The sequence below is a fragment of the Scyliorhinus canicula genome, chromosome 12, assembly GCF_902713615.1.
Source record: "Scyliorhinus canicula chromosome 12, sScyCan1.1, whole genome shotgun sequence".
Taxonomy (NCBI): Eukaryota; Metazoa; Chordata; class Chondrichthyes; order Carcharhiniformes; family Scyliorhinidae; genus Scyliorhinus; species Scyliorhinus canicula.
In genome coordinates this window covers 131,304,880-131,324,591 of record NC_052157.1, presented here as the reverse complement: position 1 = coordinate 131,324,591, position 19,712 = coordinate 131,304,880, and the positions used below count along the sequence as shown (strand labels likewise).

Below are 19,712 nucleotides of genomic sequence, written 5' to 3'. Positions count from 1 at the left end.
GGTCGGCAGCCGCTGGCAGTGGCCCCCCCCCAGGCGATTCTCCAGCCCACGATGGGCCGAAGTCTCGCCCGTTCTATGCCGGTCCCGCCGGAATAAATTGGAGATTGTCCCTTACCGGCGGGACCTGGAGGCGTGGGTCGGCTCTGGGGTTCTTCGGGGGTCGCGGGGGTTCTGGCCCCGGGAGGTGCCCCCACAGTGGCCTGGCCCGCGGTCGGGGCCCACCGATCCGCGGTTGGGCCTGTGCCGTGGGGCACTGTATTCCTATGCGCCGGCCATGTAAGCCTCCGCATTGGCCGGCACAAAGGTGAACCCCCCCCCCTGCACATGCGCGGGGATGACGTCAGCAGACGCTGACGCTCTCGCGCATACGCGGACCCGTTCACACTGGCCGGCGGGGTGCAAACCATTCGGCGCCATCCTAGCCCCTGAAGGTGCGGGGGCTCGACGCCGGAGTGGTTCCCGCCACTCCACTGCGCCGTTCTGCCCGCCCCGCCGATTCCCGGAGAATCCCGCCCCTTATCTTTCTAGACTATCTTGAGATCCATAATTTTCAATGTCAATGAACAGTCTCATAATGTACAAATAGCATATTTAAGCTTAAACAGAAAATTAGTTATGTGTGTTATTTTAAAGCATAAAACATTCGATCACAAGTTATATGTCCAGCCGCTCCCAGTGCATCTATTGATCCATTTCTTACTCTTCAGCTGTGTTACAATTTATGCTCACTACTTGTTCAATCATTCCTGGCTGGTTTCCAACCACGCAGCAACTGGTTAGTTTTAAAATATCCCCTGAGGTGGTTCAAAATGGCTTCTTGACCATAAATTATCTTCCTACATTAAATAATGTATTGAATCTGACTACAAAATGGTCAGGTCAATCTGAACCTATTGATTTTAAACCTACCAACAATGCCCATTGATCGATAATACACCGTATAGAACCAAAGAACCCTATAATGACAGTAGGATGTGTAAAAAACACTTTCAAAATGAATCATTCATTCATTACTTTCTACTAGGTTAAACAAGGCCATTCACTGCAGACCAATAAAAGTGTCAATCATCCAGAGCTCTTAAACTGTAAGTCTTTGAAATCACTTAACCTTGTATAAGTAAACATTGCAAAATTGACCGCAGAGATTAAAGACCAGTGTTGTCAGTCAAGCAAATGCTTTCTTTGGGGCTCAGTGCTTCAATAAGGGTAACAGGTAAAAGCACTCACAAGTCTGCTTATCTCAGCTCACCACTGGTCTCATCCTGTTGAATCTTCCTCATACCTTCTCCAATACTTCTGTATTCTTTTGATAATACAGCAACCAGAGCTGTACACAGTACTCCAAGAATGGCCTGAGCAAGGTTTGCTACAAGTTTCACATTCATTCTCTTGTGTTCAAATCTATTCCTCTAGAATTAGTGCTTGGTTTGTTACTTTATGACATTTTTAACATGTATAAATACTTTTAGTGACTTGTGTATTTGTATACCCAGATCCCTTTGCTCCTCAACTCATTTAGATTCCTACTTTCCAAGTTATATGCAACCTCCTCATTTTTCTTGGCAAAAAATGTAATATCGCATATGTGTCTATATATTGAAATTCCGATGCCAATTGTACATTCATTCTGCAAATTTCTTAATGTTTTCTTGCAATTCATTGCAGCCCTCCTCAATATTGACTATCCAACCCGATATGGTGTCATTTGTAAATTCAGAATGTGTTTTTGCTTGCAGTGTCCAATTCTTTCATATAATAGGACAGTAGGGTGGTGCAGTGGTTAGCACTTCTGCTTCACGGCGCCGAAGACCCGGGTTCGATCCCGACCCCGAGTCACTGTCCGTGTGGAGGTTGCACATTCTCCCGCGTGTCTGCGTGGGTCTTACTCCCACCATCCAAAGATGCTCAGGTCAGGTGGATTGGCATGCTAAATTGCCCCATAATTGGAAATAAAAGAATTGGGCACTTCAAATTTTTTTTTAAATCATTCATATAAAACGTGGACACCATGTTCCTACCACCTTTCGCCTGCGACCACTCTGAATAGGTGCTCTTTACTCCTATACTCTCTGCTTTCTGTCTTGCAGCCAACTGGCAACCTATTCTGCAATTTAACGCCATATTCATTAGTCTATTATGAAATGAAATGAAAATCGCTTATTGTCACGAGTAGGCTTCAATGAAGTTACTGTGAAAAGCCCCTAGTCACCACATTCCGGCGCCTGTTCGGGAAGGCTGTTACGGGAATCGTACCGTGCTGCTGGCCTGCCTTGGTCTGTTTTCAAAGCCAGCGATTTAGCCCAGTGTGCTAAACGTAGCACCCTATTGAAATTTTTTGGGAATTCATTGTTTAATTCCATTCACAGCACTATCTTAGTCTGCTCTCTCTGGTATATCTCTTCAAAGAATTCAGTGAAGTTGGCCAAGGCTTTGCCTTTTGAAATCCATGCTGGCTCCACATTGTTACCTTTTTGGTTGCTAGGTTTTCACCTTTCATACGGTTCTGTAAATTTCCTTACCACTGATTCTAAGCTGACTGGTCTATAGTTCCCTGGAGATATTCTATCTCTCTTGAATATGGATATTGTGTTAGCTATCCCCCCCACTCTGACAATGCAGCTTTTTCTATTGAAGTATTAAATATGTGTAAAAAGAAATATGTGCCTCTGCTGTCTCCTTTAGATTAGTTTAAAATGGGTGGTTTAATCTGTCCAGGACAGAGTCTTTATCAACTTTGAATTTCATTGGTATATTTAATATTTCTATATTTTTTTATTTCAAATGTAGTCATTTCATTTGTAATCTGATCTTCTGATGTCATGTCCACTTGATCTGTCTCCTCGGTAAATACTGAAGCAAAGTCATTATTTAATATTCCGGCCATTCTGCTATCGGTACCTGCGATTTTATCCTTCATGGTCCTGTCTCCATCACAACTTTCCTTCATTTGTGTGAAGCCTGTGGAATATTTGTTATTTTGTTTCATGTTTTTTAATAATTAAAACATTTAGTGCTAACCTTTTCAGGTTTCTTCCATTTTTCTGTCATCATTTGGTGAGGGGGTGGGGTTGGAGGGAGAGGGGTGGTGGTGGATCCTTGGCATATGCTCTACCATTTGACCATTACAATTGTGGGGCCTGATGTATATCATAGGATCCCAAATTGCATTGATTGTTGAGGTTCCCGCCTGATTAAGACAGGCGACTACCCAGCAGGGATTCTGCAGCAGGGCTAATTTGCCCTTCGATCGTGTACTGCACTTGGAAGCTATTTAAACATTAAGCCAATTCATTATTGCCTGCATGCACTTAGTGAAGCAATATGCTTTATTTCAAAAAAAATTAATTAAGTTTTCAAATTTACTTGTACGGAATCCTGGCACGATTTATAATATTCTTGGTATCATTAAAAACTAGCTCATTTTATTTGCTATTTGTTGCTTTCTGGAGTTTTGCCCATGAATGAAATGGAAAACCAGTTTCAGTTGAGGAGTTTAAATTTGTTTAACCCAAAACTGAATTAAAAATTAAGTAGGGATAAAAGTCCATCCACCCAGCACAGTCGTGAAGGTAAAAGCAAGGTGATGGGCACACTATATCCTGAACCTGCTTAACCACCTTATTACCTGGGACCTTCAGCTGAGGGGCCGTAGTACCGGTTGAGATCGAAACCTCTGGACTCCATGCGAATGGAGCTCGAATGAAGTGCATCAGGGCCCAATGCACCATTCATGCTGCACTGAGGGGATTGTGTGCCATGATGGTAGTCATGAGGAAGAGGCCTGAAAATTGGCCAAATGTCAAGATTAATTTGGTGAGGACAGAGGGAGCAGTGGGCCCGAAACTTTAATGTGGGCACAATCGCATCCTCCCACCGCAACCCTACCAATTCCCAACGCGCCCCAGACCCACCTCTCTCCCAGCCATTCAACCCCATGGCTGCTTGATATGGTACCAGCCCAGAGCTGGCGAGCAGCCACAAGATGTCTGTCTGCATTTTGTGGATCATTGAGTGCACGGGTTGAGCCCTCAAAGTAGAGGGTGCCTCCCACCGTCGGCCAACTCACCCATTTCACTGCTCAATTACCCGATGGTTAAAAATTCCCCTTCAGTCACTCGTTCTCTCGTACATGCACTACACACATGCTATTGTTTCACCTTACTCAAACTCAGTCACAAAAATATTATAAATCATTTAGCTAGCCCGAGCATACAGTTCACCTCCAAACAAGCATGCTTAAGTCCCTTTAATCTAAAATAATTGATTTGAAATCCAGCTCTCCAACTTCTTTGCACCTTGTCATCTTTATCTGACATCAATGTAATTCATGAGCCAGACGCCTTAGCAATATGAGAAAGGACAGAATGCATATTGTGCGAAAAGCAGTCTACATTTGATGGCTCTTTCTGATGATCAGCTTGACAATGACAAAAAAAATGGAGTGAAGGTGGGTCCAGTACAGAACATAGTTATTTTATGGCAGATATAAATCTTTTGTTCTGTGCAAGTGACATTATTACATTGGTATTTATTTTCAGGGGAAAATAGTCCTCACTGTGTCAACATCATTCACTGTATTAAGGAAGGCCCTACATCCAATTTGGTTTCACCACGAGAGATTGAATCTGGGAACATTTTGCTTAAAGGTTGCCCAGATATCACATTGCAAAAACATAGCCACAAGGTGCAATCTTCTATAATTCACATAATCGGAACTGACATCGCTTTTTCACAACAAATGAGACGCTGGACAAGATCGCATAGTGCTGGGGAAAGCCCAGAGGAAACCAGCAATCTATCAAGAAATGTTCTGCTACGACAAAGTTAGTTAGGACGTCCTGACTGTGTATGTAATTTATGAGAGAAAATATGTGAAAGGCCAGAAGATGTTGAGCTTGCCAGTTAAGTATAGTGAGGTTCGTTCTGATGAATCAGTGTGACTTGCTTGAAAGGTCCAGGTTTCAAGATAAATTGTCACAGTTTCCAGAGATCTAGGTGTAGGAAAGGGATATCACCACATGTTATGTTTTTGTGGCGAGACCAATCAAGGATTGGTCCTTGATTGTCCACAGCTAACCACTGTGCCACCGGCCCACCCCTTATTATGGACACTGTACTCAGTTGCCTTAGACACCTTCAAAACCATTCAGTAAGACATAGGCAAACTCATTTGCATTCTTCTTTCAAGAGAAACTGACACACTACAGAATAGAGTGTCTAACCTTGCCTTTATACACATCTTGATGCCAGTAAAGGAGGTGCTCTCAGTATCATTGGCTGAATGAGGACGTGTGGCATTAGTGTGGTAATTAGTGTAGACACGGTAACTTAAAAGTACCAGCGATTTGGACAAAGGAGACCCTGAAGTACACAACTCATGCCATGTATACAGAAACAATTATGTGATGGACTAGGTCGATTGAGGATCTGTCTCTTCAGCAGTTCTGGATAAGATACTTGCAGGTTTTGTAAGAGCTTGTGTTTTGACTTGGTATAATTTGACATGTAACTTGTGCCACCTCAGCTGGCAGGAGATTGATCATTTATTGATTTTTGGACAATATGACTTCAGATAAGTTCCCTAGATTTCTAATATAGCCAGGGAGGTACGTGTAGAGTGAGTGAACAATCGGAAGGGGTTCCTCTTCCCTTTTCAGTGGACATAAGTGCGTGGACAAATGAATCAGCAGCAATGGATAAAGGTGGCATGGAAATTCAATGCCACCAGCATTGTTCTGAGGACCTGTTTGCAGGTAGGACTCCTTTCTACACCTTTATTCTTCTCTGCACACCTCTGCACCACTCTACTTTAGTTGTAGCATTAACTATGCTTTCCTCTGTCACTTCAAGTCTGCACGACCCTCTGAAAGAGCACCCTGCCTAGGTCCCTCCTCCCCCACCCTATCCCCATAACCCCACCTAACCTACACATCCTTGGACACGAAGGGGAAATTGATCATGGCCAATCCACCTAACCTTTGAACTGTGGGAAGAAACCGGAGCACCTGGAGGAAATCCTCGGAGACATGGGGAGAAGACGCAAACTCCACACAGTGTCACCCAAGACCGAAATTCAACCCGGGTCTCTGGTGCTGTGATGCAGCAGTGCTAACCACTGTGCCACCGGCCCACTCCTTATTATGGACACTGTACTCAGTTGCCTTAGACACCTTCAAAACCATTCACCACCGTCACAGACTTCATCAGCAAATGTGTGGACGACTGCGTGCCAAAGAAAGCAGTACGTACGTTCCCCAACCGGAAACCATGGCTCAACCGCGAGATTGACTCCCTACTGAAGGACAGAGCTGAAGCGTTCAAGGCAGACGACCCTGTCCTATACAAGTAATCCAGGTACGACCTCCGCAAAGCCATCCGAGATGCCAAGAGAGAATATCAAACTAAGCTAGAGTCACAGACAGACTCTCGGCGGTTGTGGCAAGGACTAAGCAACATAACGGGCTACAAAGCGAAGCCGAGCAGTATCTCTGGCAGCAGTGCACCCCTCCCCGATGAACTTAACGCATTCTATGCTCGGTTTGAGCAGGTAACCAACAACCCGCTATCGAGTGCCCCAGCAACCCATAATTCACCCATACCCACCATCACAGTTTCCGAAGTCAGATCGGCCTTCCTGAAAGTGAACCCACGGAAGGCGATGGGCCCGGACGGGATCCCTGGTCGTGCACTCAGAACCTGCGCGGACCAGCTGGCAGAGGTTTTCACAGACATCTTTAACCTATCCCTACTCCACTCCGAGGTCCCCACCTGCTTCAAGAAGATCACCATCATACCGGTACCAAAGAAGAACCAGGCAACGTGCCTCAATGACTACCGCCCGGTGGCCCTGACGTCAGTTGTAATGAAGTGCTTTGAGAGGCTGATCATGAAGCGCATCACCTCCATACTCCCGGAATGCCTTGACCCACTTCAATTCGCATACCGTCGCAACCGGTCCACATCAGATGCCATTTCCCTGGCCTTACACTCATCCCTAGAGCATCTCGAAAACAAGGACTCCTACATCAGACTGCTATTTATTGACTACAGCTCCGCCTTCAACACCATAATCCCAGCCAAGCTCATATCAAAGCTCCAAAACTTAGGACTTGGCTCTCCACTCTGCAACTGGATCCTTGACTTTCTGACCAACAGACCACAGTCAGTAAGAATGAACACCAACACCTCCTCCACAATAGTCCTCAACACCGGTGCCCCGCAAGGCTGCGTACTTAGCCCCCTACTCTACTCCCTGTACACACACGACTGCATGGCAAAACTTGGTTCCAACTCCATCTACAAGTTTGCTGACGATACGACCATAGTGGGCCGGATCTCGAACAACGACGAGTCTGAATACAGGAGGGAGATAGAGAACCTAGTGGAGTGGTGCAATGACAACAATCTCTCCCTTAATGCCAGCAAAACTAAAGAGCTGGTCATCGACTTCAGGAAGCATAGTACTGTACACACCCCTGTCAGCATCAACGGAGCTGAGGTAGAGATGGTGAGCAGCTTCAAATTCCTAGGGGTGCACATCACCAAAAATCTATCCTGGTCCACTCATGTCGATGCTATCACCAAGAAAGCACAACAGCGCCTTTACTTCCTCAGGAAACTAAGGAAATTTGGCATGTCCACATTAACCCTTACCAACTTTTACAGATGCACTATAGAGAGCATCCTCTCGGGCTGCATCACAGCCTGGTATGGCAACTGCTCGGCCCAGGACCGCAAGGAACTTCAGAGAGTCGTGAATACCGCCCAGTCCATCACATGAACCTGCCTCCCATCCATCGATTCCATCTACACCTCCCGCTGCCGGGGGAAAGCAGGCAGCATAATCAAGGATCCCTCCCACCCGGCTTACTCACTTTTCCAACTTCTTCCATCGGGCAGGAGATTCAGAAGTCTGAGAATACGGACGAACAGACTCAAAAACAGCTTCTTCCCCACTGTCACCAGACTCCTAAACGACCCTTTTATGGACTGTCCTCATTAATACTACACCCTGTCTGCTTCATCCGATGCCAATGCCTATGTAGTTACATTGTATATATTGTGTAGCCCTATTATGTATTCTCATGTACTTTCTTGAATTCTGTTCAATTCCCTTTCTTCCAATGTACTGAATGATCTGTTGAGCTGCTTGCAGAAAAATACTTTTCACTGTACCTCGGTACACGTGACAATAAACAAATCCAATCCAATCCATTCAGTAAGACATAGGCAAACTCATTTGCATTCTTCTTTCAAGAGAAACTGACACACTACAGAATAGAGTGTCTAACCTTGCCTTTATACACATCTTGATGCCAGTAAAGGAGGTGCTCTCAGTATCATTGGCTGAATGAGGATGTGTGGCATTAGTATGGCCAGATTGGAGGCTACTCTCTTTTCTCCTTTGACTTAACTCTCTTACTCACCCTGTCACTATGTGTTAAAATTGCACTTCTCCCTATGTCCATCAGATATTTTGAATCTAGCTGATGCTCAGGGAGCTGGAGGGAACAGAACCCTTATGAACATGCACACTCACATACTCTTCCAAGCACAATACAGGTATTAGTAATCTGCATGATTTAGATGATGCAAGTGGTCTCCACTAGTTGATTCATTGCAAAGCGCAATAGAAGTAAATTTGTTCAGGATTCTCCAGTTCCTCTGCTGGTGAGATTTCCCACTCCCACCGAAGTCAATGGACATTTGAATGACTGGCCGTGCCTCTCATAATATCCACTCATATATATCATGAGATGCAGACAGGCAGTGATTGACACATAGGATAACCAATGAACACGCACGACACAGAACAACCAATCACCAGACAGGACACCACCACTATAAAGCCCACAGGGCATTAAGGCTCTCTCTCTCTCACAGGACACGACCAGGGAGATAGTCGCAGTGCACAGGCCAATGAACATCATCACCATGTGATAGAGAGCTAGTCTGGTCAAGCCAGTAGGAGGTTATCAGTTAGGTTAATAGAGTGTCAACCCACAGCAGATTATGTACAGCAATCAACAGGTTCAATAAAACAGTGTTGGACCATCTCCTGTGTTGGAAGCCTATTTCTCATTTTACTGCATCCAGTTGCAGTCGATGTTAGACCAACACAGAAAACACATCAGTGCCCACTGGGTAACCTGGCCTAGTCGGTCCGGCAAATCCTGACCAAAGTTACTGGAGGATTTGGTACTACTTCGGAATTGAATGTGACCTGTTGCATTGGTTCCAACAGGTTACACAAATCTGTCACTGCATATTCAAATGCCCCTGTAAGAGTTTCCCCATCTCAAGGGCAATTTGGGATGGGCAACAAATGTTGCCACATGCTGCGAATGAATTTTTAAAAGGGTCTACGTGGAACAGCTAACTGCGAGTGTCTTTTGGAGCTATTTTGAGATTGAAGTAGTCCTATGCCTCCTTTTGCTGATTCATGGGTTACCTGTAACAAATATTACCACAGCTTCTATTGTGATTTGGTCGGTCTTGTCCACATTCTTTCACCTCTGTATTTGTGGGGTTATTATTGGTGGGGGCGGTTGGCGTTTTTGGAGCATTGGGAAAGAGGAGGGGTCTGATGGATATGACATAGCCTGAGATACAACAAATTAATTCATGCCGAGACAAGCTACAACCCAGCTGCTGAACTACTTCTCGTTTTGCCTGTTGTGTTGGAGCAGGTCTCTGGACTGCAATAGTTTTTGTCAAGCATTTCACAATGCAGTTATCCAGCATGGGGAAGTTGGACAAAGGAGCCTTATGCGTATTCAAACCCAAGGCCGGTGTAGACACGATGGGCCGATGGGCCTCACTCTGTGCTGTGAAACTCCATGATGTTTGCAAATTGTGAGCATTTATCAGAGATGCCCCCATTCTGTGAAGGAGTTCTGATTCTGTCTGCTCAGCTGCAAATGCTGATAAGTATGCCATACACTCCATGGTGACTTGCAGTTCTGATAAAGCATCATGTGCAATGCCACAGGTTAATGTAAACTCTTTCATAGCTACCGTCAACTATCAGATGGAGAAAAGCATTCTACATAGCTTCAAACTACTCCAGGGTATGACTGAGATACGATAGCAATATCTTTAATATGCATGCCCTGTGAGGTCTAAATCTCTGAGCTCTGTAGTCATTGATGGACATGAGATCATTTTCTGGCCAGCATCTATTGACGCCTCCACTATCACACTATACACTCCTCTTCATTCATGTCCTGCAATTTATAGGAGATCTACTTCCTCAAACTGCCCCCAGGGTGAATTGGTGTGCAGATGCTTGTAAAAGGTGGTGTGAGCATCCCAGTCTCTCCCTTGGAATTGGGTGCTGTGGCTGATTCTTGGGATATGAATCTAGGAACAGGATGTGCAGATGTTGGACACCCCTTCTTGCATTGAAAGACTTTGATGGGCTGTTCTTGAGAGTATGGCTACATGAGGATGGGAATGAGAAGACAGTTGAGGAAGAACTCTGGCTTTATCCTGTGAACTGCCTTTACGCTCCTGTCAACAATTTTGACATGAATCCACAGGGACAATACGGAAGTAAAATTGAGATTGCCCCTTCTGTATTTTTATTTTTATTTCTGTTTTTCACCAACTTATTCTGCAAACAGAAAAGGTACTGTTGCGATGTTGGACGTTTGGTGAAAGAATAAAGCGAGATCCACATGACAAGGGTCCCAGGTTCGATTCCCGGCTTGGGTCACTGTCTTTAGGGAGTCTGCACGTTCTCCCTGTGTCTGCATGGGTTTCCTCCGGGTGCTCCGGTTTTGGCCCACAAGTCCCGAAAGACGTGCTGTTAGGTAATTTGGACATTCTGAATTCTCTCTCCGTGTACCCGAACAGGCGCCGAAAAGTGGCGACGAGGGGCTTTTCACAGTAACTCATTGCAGTGTTAATGTCAGCCTACTTTTAGCAATAAAGATTACTATAATTATAAATTTTGCATTCCAGTGTGCATTTGTGAGCAAATTAATATGCATCATGTGGCTAGGTTTTGTTGGATGAATATGCATCATTTCAAGGCGTATCTTTAAAGATATAGTACAATAAGATTTTCAGCTGTAAGGTTTAATATGGTGCAATATGACATGCATGTTAAATAGTATCCAACTGCAGTGTTTGAGGAAGTTCTTTGTGGCATACGCACTTTGCCCATCCACTTTTAAAGAAAAATATGACCTTGTTACCTTACTTGTTACCTTGGTGCCGACCTCCCAGACACCCATCATTCTTCTCCTGGCAGGAGGGTAAGGTAGGGAGTGGTGGCTGTCCTGGAGTTCTGAACAAACAGACACAAACGCCACAGCAACAACAACTTTAATTTATTTTTGCCTTTAACATCTTTAAGCCAAACCCTATACTTCCCATAATGGTGAAATACCTGCCCTTCTTCCCACTGTAGACTGAATTCATATTGTGACCTAGATGTTGACACAGAAGTGCCTACTTTGGGATGACACAAACCCTTCAGGGCATAGCTCCTGTAGGTTGGTGCAGATTGCGGAAGGAACACCCCACAGACTCCGAAACGTGTATCTTATAACTTCGTAAAAATAGGCATGACGATTTATCCGCTTACTTCTATCACTCTACTAATTGGTCCGATTTCACGATCAGGGTTCAAGAATCGATGATGCCTGCAGTAATTGTAAGTGATAAGTGATAAATAAATAAGTATCAATTTTTAGAAGACAATTGATTTGGCTTGGCACAAAAGACTATGAGCTAAAATTAATATAAATGAATTAAATAATTTCTGATGAAGTTTAACCTGAAATGTAAAATGGTGCACTTTGAATGCAAAAAAATCAGGTGGACGAGGGACTGAGAAGTACAGACGAATAAAAGGAGATAGCTGTTCAGCCACGTAAGTCATTAAAAGCTAGCCTGCCAAAGTTATAAGAGTCATACAGACTTGAAACGTTTTCTGCTTTTGTTCAAAATACTGGGCCCAATCGAATGACCTCATCGCGCCCGACTCGGTGATGCAATGAGGCTATCTTATCAAATCTCACGAGGCGTCGCGATCTGGATTTCGCCCTTGCTGGACGATTCCAGATTAACATATTTAAGTAGGCCATTAGGCACTGCTAGGGTGCTAGGCTGGCAGTACAAAGGTGCCCTGGTGCAAGATTATCCATGCCAGTGATCGGGCCTTGGGGCGCCCTGCCCTTTAGAGGAGAGGGGAAGTGGGGGAGGGGGGGGGGTGCTCAAGGACCCCCTCAGAGGTAAACTGGGCGAGTGGGTTGTCCGGATGCAGCGGTGGGATGCATGGGGGGGGGGGGGGGGGGGAAGGCACGTGGCAGCATTTGACAATGACACCCCGACTTGTCAGTGCAGGATGTGAGAGAAGTGCGGCCTCAGCGGACAATTCCTGACTGAGGCCAGAAAAAACCAGCAGAGCCCGTTTGATAGCAGCACCGAGAAAGATCCTGTTGTTCATGCCCAAAACAGGACTCGGTTTTGTGTACGGTAAGGTTAAACGAATGCTAGGTTTCATCACAAGAGCTTAGACTATGAATGCAACGGAATAATATTGCAATAATATAGTTTAAAATTATTTTGTTCTTCCCAACGTTGTTAGAACGTCAAGCCTAGAGCTGCTAACCAAGTGTGAGAACGAGGTCAAAGAGACCTCCTTTTGAGGTCTCCAGCATTTACAGTTACCAGTCTTCGCCACTTCGACTCACTCCATGTGATAGCAAGAAATGGCTGCAGGCGCTCAATATATCCAAGGCTATGGACCCTGCCAACATCCCAACTGTAGTACTGAACACTTGTAATTCAGAACTAGTTGAACCCTTAAGCAAATTGTTCCTTAAAATATAATACTGGCATCCATCCACCTGACACTGTGAACAATTACCCTGGTATGTCCTGTCCGCAAAAAGCAGGACAAATTCAATCAGACCAATTACGCATCTGCGTACTCTCAATCATCTGCAAGGTGATGGAATGTGTCATTGACAGTGAAATAAAGTGGCACTTACACAGCAATAACCTGCTTGCCAATGCCCTGTTTGTGATCTGTCAAGGCCATTTGTCTCCAGACCTCATTACAGACTGGGTCCAAACATGAACAAAAGAGTTGAACACTCGCGGTGAGTAGAGCGGCTGCTCTTGATATCAAGGCACCGTCAAGAAATCCTGGTAAACATGAAGCCAATAGGAATCAGAGGGAAATTCCGCCAGTGGTTGGAGTCAAACTTAACACACAGAATGGGTGTGGTTGTTTGGGGGTGAACCATCTCAGCCCCAGGACATTCATGCAGGAGGTCCTCAGGGTGGTGTCCTAGGTCCAACTATCTTCAGCTGCTTCATCAATGATCATCCCTCTATCATAAGGTTAGGAGTTAGGTGTTTACTATGGATTGAATAGTTTCCAGGGCCATTCACAAATCAGATACTGCAGCAGTCCATGCCTGCATGCAGCAAGACCTTGACAACATTCACGCTTGGGCTGATGAGAGGCAAGTAACATTTGTGTCACGTAAGCACTAACAATGATCATCACCAACAAGAGAGCATGTAACCATCTTCCTTTCTTGTTCATTGCCATTCCAGAAACCCCCACCATCAAAATCCTGCAGTTCCATTGATCAAAAACTTAAATAGATCAGCCACGTAAATATTGTGGCTACAAGAACAGGTCTGTGGCGAGTAACTCACCTACTGCCTCCCCAAAGCTTGTCCACCATCTACAAGGCACAAGTCACTAGTGTGATGGAAAGTTCCCCACTTGCCTGGATGAGTGCAGCTCCAATAGCATTCAAGAAGCTCAACCTCATCCAGTACAAAGCAGCGCATTTGATTTCCACTCGATCCACCACCTTAACCATTCACTCCCGCCATCACCAGTGCAGAGTGGCCACAGTGAGTCCCATCTACAAGATGCAGTGCAGTGACTCGGTCCTTTGACAGTACCTTCTGAACAAATGGCCTGCAACACCTAGAATGACAAGGGCAGCTGTTGTGTGGGATCACCACAACTTGCAAGTTCTCTTCCAGGCAGCACAACATTGTGACTTGCTTTAATTCATTCATAGGATATGGGTGTCACTGGCTAGGCCAGCATTTATTGCCCATCCCATGTTGTACCTGAGAAGGTGAGTTGCCTACTTAAACCTCTGCAGTCCATGTGGTGTAGGTACACCCACAGTGCTGTTAGGAAGGGGTTCCAGAATTTTGACACTTCACAGTGATAGAATGACACTATTGTTCCATGTCAGGATTGTGTGTGGCCTGAAAGGGAACTTGCAGGCAGTGGCATTCCCATGCAGTGATCCCATGCATCTACTGCTCTTTTCCTTCTATCATAGAAGCATAGAAACCCTACAGTGCAGATGGAGGCCATTCAGTCCATCAATTCTGCACCAGCCCTTGGAAAGAGCTGCCTAACTAGGCCCATGCCAATATAACCCATGAACCCCACCTAACCTTTTGGACACTAAGGGGCAATTTAGCATGGCCAATCCACCTAACATGCACATCTTTGGATTGTGGGAGGAAACCGGAGCACCTGGAGGAAACCCAAGCAGACATGGGGGGAAAGTTCAAACTCCACACCGTTGCCTGAGGCCGTAATTGAACCTGGGTCCCTGAAGCTGTGAGGCAGTGCCACCATGCCTCCCAAGCTGTGGGGCTGTGTTCTCTGCATGTACTAGAGATTATGGGTTTGGAAGGTGCTGTTGAAGGAGCTTTGGTGAATAGCTGCTTGTAGATGGTACACATTGCTTCTACTCTGCATCAGTGGTGGAGGGAGTTATTGTTTAAGGAGGTGGATGGAATTCCAGTCAAATGGGTTGCTTTCCCTTGGATGGTGTTTGTTGTGTTAATCACCTTGGGGTAACACAGACTGCAACTGGATGCAGTTGTACTTGAAAGTAGACTCCAAACTTTGATGTTAGTTCTGAACTTGTTAAGCAGTGCACACAGTTCGCTGTGGGTTTGACACTCTACTAATCTAAGCGTGCTTACTGTAACTAACTAGACCAGACTAGCTCTGAGCCATGTGTAGAAGGTGCTAACTGATATATACACCCTGACTGTCACTACAGTTGACACCAGTGGAAAGAGGCAGATTGATGCCTCGTGTGTTTTATAGTGGGAGACCACCTTCTAGTGTTCTGCCTGGTGATTGGTTGTGTTCTGCCCTGTGTGGTGATTGGCTGTACTGGGTGTCTGTCACTGCTGGTCTGTATCTCATTATGTGCATGAGTGCATATCATGACAGTGTCGAGCTTCTTGAGTATTGTTGGAGCTGCACTCATCCAGGCAAGGGTGAAGTATTCCACCACACTCCTGATGTGGGCCTTGTAGATGGGGGACAGGCTTTGGGAAGTCAGGAAGTGAACTACTCACCACGGAATTCCTAGCTTCTGACCTGCTCTTGTAGCCACTGTATTTATGTGGCTAGTCCAGTTCAGTTTCTGGTCAATGGTAACCCCAAGGCTTTCAGCAATGATCTTGCCATAGAATGACAATGGGAGATGGTCAAATTCTCTTTTGTTGGAGGTGGTCACTGGCTGCCACTCATTTGGCATGAATGCAATTGCCACCTGTCAGTGCAAGTCTAAATGCTGCCCAAGTCTTGCTGAATATGGGCATGGACTTTTTCAGTGTCTGAGGATACTTCAGTCCAAAGATTTGCAGGTTAGATGGATGAGTCATGCTAAATTACCTCTCAGAGTCCAAGGATGTGCGGGTTAGGTAGGCTTATGGTGATAGTGCGGGGGAATGGGTCTAGGCACGGTTCTCTTTCGGAGGGTTGGTGGAGACTCGATGGGCCTTTGCAATGCATGGAGTCGTGAATGGTGCTGAATGTTGCTTAATTATCAGAACACACTTCTGACCTTGTGGTGGAAGAATGGTCATTGATGAAGCAGCTGAGCCTTGGCCATTACCCTGAGGAAATTCTGCAGCATTCCTAGGAGTGAGATGATTGACTTCCCACAACCATCTTCCTTTATGCTAGGCATGACTCCTGGTTCACATTGACCCCAGTTTTGCAAGAGCTTCTTGATGTTACACTCAGTCAAATGCTGCCTTGATATCAAAGACAGTCACTCTCACCTCGCCTCTGGAGTTCAGTTCCTTTGTCCATTCAAACTTCGACCAAGTTTGTAATGAGGTCAGGAACCAAGTGGCCCTGGCAGAATCAAACTGAACATCATTGAGCAGATTACAGCTGAGCAAGTACTGCTTGATAGCACAGTTGATGATTCCTTCCATCACTCTGTTGACAATCAAATGTAGACAGGTGGGGTGGTAATTGGCTAGATTGAATTTGGCCTTGTGCATAGAATATACCTGGGCAATTTTCTATATTCCTGGGCAGATCCCAATATTGGAAACCTAATAGAACAGCTTTGCTAGGGGCATGGCTAGTTCTGGAGCAGAAGTATTGCGGACTATTTCCGAAATAGAGTCAAGACCATAGTCTTTGCAATCTCCAATGCCTTCAATAATTTCTTGATTTCATGTGAAGTGAATTGAATTGACTGAAAATTAGCACCTCTGATGTTTGGACCCGCTGAGATGGATCATCCACTTGGCACTCGATCTAAAAATCCAAGCCAACCCATCCACCACCTTCAACATTCATTGCTTCCACCACTGATACACAGTGGCAGCAGTGTGTGCGATCTACAAGACATATTGCACCAACTCAATAAGGCCCCGTTGACAGCATCTTCCAAACCCGCAACCTCTAGCAGCTAGAAGGACAAGGGTGCATGGGAACTCCACCACCTGCAGGTTCACTCCATCCTGAGTGGGAACTACCTCCACTGGTTCACTGCTGCTTGGTCAGAATCCTGGAATTCCCCCCCCTAACAGCACTGTGAATGTATCTACACCACTTGGACTGCAGCGTTCAAAAGGGCAGCTCACCACCACCTTCTCAATTGCAGTCAAAGATGGGCATTATATACTGGCCTACCCAGAGATGCTCATATCTTGTGAAAGAATAAATAACACTCGGATGCTATCTTATGGATTAAAAGAAATGTAAATGTAGTCAGGATAACATTTTCTGACAAGCCCAAATGATTTTGGCCCTGATCACAACTGTGTCAGGAACCCAGACGTTGCTTTTCTCACTTTCTGTATTAAAAAAAAAATCATGAAATGTGGCTGGCACTGACTAGGCCAGTATTTATTGCCCATTCACAATTATCATTGAACTGAGAGTCTTGCTAGGTCAGTTCAGAAGGTAATGAAGACTAAACCACATTACTGTGGGTGTGGAGTCACATGTAGGCCAGGCAGGGCCATGGAGAACAATCATGAGCCTTGGGGTATCTCTTGTTTTCAGGCCTCTTATTCCGCTCTCCCCCCCCCCCCCCAACACCCACTTTAAACCACCCCCTCAATCCTGATATTTTTTCCCTTTCAGATTTCACCAAACAGAAAGGTCCTTGTAAAATGATAATGTCCATTGGTAGTATCTGCCTACAAATTTAATCTGATATATAATTGCTCCACGAGTCAATAACATTAAGAGCAGCAATGATATAATATAGTGTTAGCTTGTATGCACCCTAAAAGGGATACCATCCACAATGACTAAACAAACCAGAGATAACAAATTTTACTTTAATGTCATCATGCAACGTTGTTAATGTAACAGGAAAATATCTCATTAGTTCTTTATTACATTGCCAATGATAACACTGCAGACGATAGCACTGATCTCAGTGAACGTCTCAGTCCTCAGTAACATGTTCTGCACATTGCACCAAATAGAAACGGTGAACACAAATTCATATTTAATAATAATAATAATAATAATAATATTTATTGTCACAAGTAGGCTTACATTAATACTGCAATGAAGTTACTGTGAAAAGCCCCTTGTCGCCACATTCTGGCGCCTGTTCAGGTAGTCAGAGGGAGAATTCAGAATGGCCAAATTACCTAACAGCACAATTTTCAGGATTTGTGGGAGGAAACCGGAACGTCCGGAGGAAACTCACGCAGACCGGGGAGAACGTGCAGACTCAGCACGGGCAGTGACCCAAGCTGGGAATCAAACCTGGGACGTTGGAGCTGTGAAGTGACAGTGCTAACCACTGTGCTATCACGCTGCTCATATTTGAGGAAATATTCAGTAGTTGCAACCCAGATAAACTGCACAAAATCTTTTCCAATTCTGTAGAAATAGAAGATGTTCTTCTGCCTGAATGCATGATAATATTCAACATAATTATTTCATACAAGAGGTGTAATTAGATTTTATGTTATCAGTTGGAAAGATCAAATGAATCCTCAGCAACAAAATGGAATGATTGAACAAGATAGGTCTTCATGTCAGTGCAAAGCTTTGGAGCCCTCAGGTGTCTCTGTGCAACATAACCTTTAAGATGCCAGAAGACAAAGACTGAATGGATCACAATTGGATCTGTGTTTTTTTGATCAGCGAGTCTGAAGACTCTGCTGGCTGCTGCTTCACACGACAGTATATTTTGAATATCTTCTAGGAAACACAACTTTGTCACAATATTTCACTACTTCAAAAAGCTGAAAAGCATCAAGATAGAGGATAATAGGTAAGTAGACAAAAGGACAAGATTGAAGTCAATGGAAAAGGCTCTTGAGAACCACGAGCAGTGTAATACAGGTTATTGATTCATCAGAGGCTCCTTATACACCCCTGTCCTGGCAATTTCACCCACAAAGCCTGTTCAAAGTAAACTTTTATTAGCAACAAAGTAAACAGAACTCCAGCCATGATTCCATCATCTATTGTCAGGATAACCTCTAGAAACACTCAAGTCACAGGATTGGGTTTTGTAAAGACCCTTTGTGGTAAAGGCCCTTTATGCTATTTCTCTGGGATGTCAATGGATGTTTTTGTCCACGTTACAATCGAGGATCTGGAAACGTCCCCTCGCCCCCCCCCCCCCCCCCCCGGGAAAAGTTAGTCCCACCGTGTGACCACCAGCTGATAGATTTTAAAGAGGATGGTGCATGATTTGGTGAACCTAAGATGTAATAGGGATCTGTAAACCTTTAGTTAAGCAATCTCTTTGTGACAATTCCCAGACTTTGCAAGAGTAATGAAATGAGCGAAAGTTAGCCAACACCCTGGGCGTGATCATATGGCCCCGTCGCTCCCGACTCAGTGAATCAATGAGGCCGGCCTCCTGCAGAATTTGCGATGCTCAGAATGCCTCGTTAGGCCTAATGAGATCTCACAAGATGTCGTGATCTGGATCTCGCCCTCGCTGAGAGAGATCCTGTGGCTTATTTACATATGTCGGTGCCCAATTCCCCCCAAGCCCAGGAAGAAATGCCCAGATTTGGGAGGCCTTCTCCCTGCCCCATTTAGCACTGGTCCACACAAACAGGGAAAAAGCGTAACGGCACCAGGGAGCATCTCCCTGGCCATTGGAGACCCCTGGGTGGTCAGGGAAAGGGCAGGATGGTACCCTGCTTCTGGCACCGTGGCACTGCCACCTTGACACTACCAAGGTGCCTGGATGGCATTGCCAGGCTGGCAGGGGCACTGCTTGGGTGCCTGGGTGGCACTGCCTGGGTACTCGGGTGCCTGGGTGGCACTGCCAAGGGTCGGGCCTGAGTGGGGGGATGAGGGTGTGTGAAGGCGGGTATGAAGGGGCCTCCTAACGGTTGGGGGAAGTGAAAGGAGGGGCTGACAGAGGTGGGTGGGAAGGCCTGAAAAGGGGGGTCTCAGTGAA

The 19,712-nt window shown here is 45.3% G+C and overlaps 1 protein-coding gene across 2 annotated transcripts in view; it reads left to right on the top strand.

Moving 5' to 3' along the window:
- The window catches only part of doc2b (double C2-like domains, beta), a 420,460-nt gene that overhangs the window by 14,666 nt on the left and 386,082 nt on the right, over positions 1–19,712 (top strand). The window lies entirely within an intron of this gene.